General features: G+C 35.4%; 1 non-coding gene across 1 annotated transcript; it reads left to right on the top strand.

Annotated features, from left to right (window-relative positions):
• Positions 1-1,311: 1,311 nt before the first annotated feature.
• LOC128585143 (U6 spliceosomal RNA) lies at positions 1,312-1,418 on the top strand. The gene has a single exon (XR_008379887.1). It is a non-coding gene; the product is annotated as a U6 spliceosomal RNA (small nuclear RNA).
• Positions 1,419-2,571: the final 1,153 nt, after the last annotated feature.

Raw genomic sequence — 2,571 nt, 5'->3', positions numbered from 1 at the left:
TTACAATTTTAAGCTTTTGTATGACAGAGCTAAGATCTAATTGTAGAATTTTCAGGAACTTTGTGAACTGATTATTAAACATAATACTTTTAAAAATGTAAATTGTGTAAACACAAATCATATTGAAAATAAAATTGGTACTCAAATTAGTACTCAATTTGATACTCATCACTTTCTAAGTAATTTATGAAATACATAATTAAATATGTGTGGTCTTGAGGTAGTGTGAGTTATTGTATCTCTATGCTAGAAATGCCATATGTGTACACTACTGGGCCTCTCTTTTCAATCCTGTGCTTCTTGGCATCACATTGGCACCCTGAAATTGGCCAAAGTGGGAATATTTACACCACAGAAGTTAACAAATGCTACAAAGCATTCCCTTCCCCCTCCGGCCTGTTTATAAACAGTGATAAGCACACCACTATTTATAGGTGCTGCATAAAGTCAGAGTCAAGAAGTAGCCATAGCATTCAGGAAATCCAATGTTCTTGTGTGGTCAGGGTTAAAGACACAGAAGAAGCACTTTGAACACTAGCACAGATGCGTAATTAAAAGGTAATGGGCAAGATAATTAAAAGGTAATCAAGGGAAACACTGCGCTTTGGGCCAAGTATTGTAATTACATTCAATACATGCTTTACCAGCTAGGCTAGATTACAAGCAGATATAGCATATTCTGAATGCAATAGAAGTACAATTGCCAAGGCTAATAGAAATTTCAATAGATTTTGTTAAAAAGCGTAGACCTGCTCTCTATTTGTTATCAAACACACACACATAAACATAGACAGATACGTGAAGTTTTGTAGATGTCTGATATTTAACTGTAAAATCCATCTCTCAACTTTTATTTAAATAACTTGGATACAAATGTTTGGACCACTTTACTTTAATGCACTTGAGTAAAGACTTGTTAGCTATTCAAGAACACTCTAGACTTATAAATACCCCCTTATTTTTAGGGAAGGAAACCAGCATTTCGTAAGCCTCAGCAATGTGTCAGACAGCTTTTTTGATAGTTAATATAGGTCATTTCATGCCTTTACCTGTGAGGGGGAATGGAAAGAGAATAAATACAGAAAGAATTTACATACAGTTGACCCTTGACCAACATGGGGATAAAGGCGCTGACTTCCTACACAGTTGAAAATCTAAGTAGAACCTTTGATTTCCCCCACATTTTACTAATAACCTAGTATTGACTGAAAGTTTTACTAATAACATAGGCAGTCTCTCAGCATATATGTTGCATGTTAAATGTACTGTATACTGTATTCTTACAATGAAGTAAGCAACAACAAAGAAAATGTTTTTGCTTTTGCAACACATACGCTAAAATTGGAACAATACAGAGAAGATTGGCATGGCCCCTGCACCAGGGTGACATGCAAATTTGTGTACCATTTCCTATTTTTGTACAACTGTATTGAAATATCAGATATGCTTTATAAACACGTATGATTGTTATGTGTCTATAAAAATTAAATGTTAAATGGAAAAAATGAAAATCACAAGGAAGAGAAAATAGCATTACTATTCATTAAGTGGAAGTGGATTATCATGAAGATTTTCATCCTCATCATCTTCACATTGAGCAGGGTGAGAAGGATGGGTCTTGCTGTTTCAGAGGTAGTAGAGGTGGACAAGGGGAGGGAGGAGACCTAGGCACCCTTGGTATAACTTGTCTTCAACAAAATAAGCATGTAAGTGGGCTTGCCTGGTTCCAACCTGTGTTGCTTTAAAGGTTAACTATGCACTGAGCACATGCAGACTCTGCCTGCCCATTGACTTCAATCATTGCTCCACTTCAAAAAATGATATTATTTATTCTCATTTTATACTAATGAAATGGAGGCCCCACAAAATTTAAGAAATGTTTACAAGATGACATGGAAAATAAATGGCAGAGCTAAGATTTTAAAAACACACCTGTGTCTATGATATATTTCTTCAACGGTGTCTCTTGGATGCTTTTCACATTCCAAGAAGTATCCTGGATGTGATAAAAATATTTTAGAATATGTCATCCCTCTGCTTATAAGGAAATTTTGTATAATACTATCCTGTGGGAGAAAGATAAGTAAATTGGTAATTAGACCCACATGTATGCCTATTGTAGGGTCCAGCCCACTAAACTCATAAGAAACATAATCACGATCTTCATGAATTCACTGTAGGCATCCTAATTTAAGTCTTAGAGGACAGACGAGAATTAGCTAAGATGGAAAGGCTTGGGGACAGACATTCCAGGCAGAGGGAATGACACCTGCCAAGGGCTGAAGGCCAGAGCACTAAGGCAAGTTTACCACAACAGCAGACATTTTATTGATTATTAAAGTGATTTATTCTTTTAATCCTTTTAAGAAACCATGAGTAGACAGCTATCATAAATGAGCCTATTCCAAATGCTGACATTGCTAGATTACAAATTACCATGTCATAATAAGAAGTCTGGGTCTTTATCTTTGAGCAGAGAGTATCAGAAAAAAAGAAATAGTATGAACAAATTCATAGTTTAGAAAGATCGATCTGTTTTCTGTAAGAAGTAAAAGTCTAACTAGTAACTTC

The sequence above is a fragment of the Nycticebus coucang genome, chromosome 4 (assembly GCF_027406575.1).
Source record: "Nycticebus coucang isolate mNycCou1 chromosome 4, mNycCou1.pri, whole genome shotgun sequence".
Lineage (NCBI taxonomy): Eukaryota > Metazoa > Chordata > Mammalia > Primates > Lorisidae > Nycticebus > Nycticebus coucang.
Note: the sequence above shows the minus strand (reverse complement) of the source record. Positions and strands in the feature narration are given on the sequence as shown.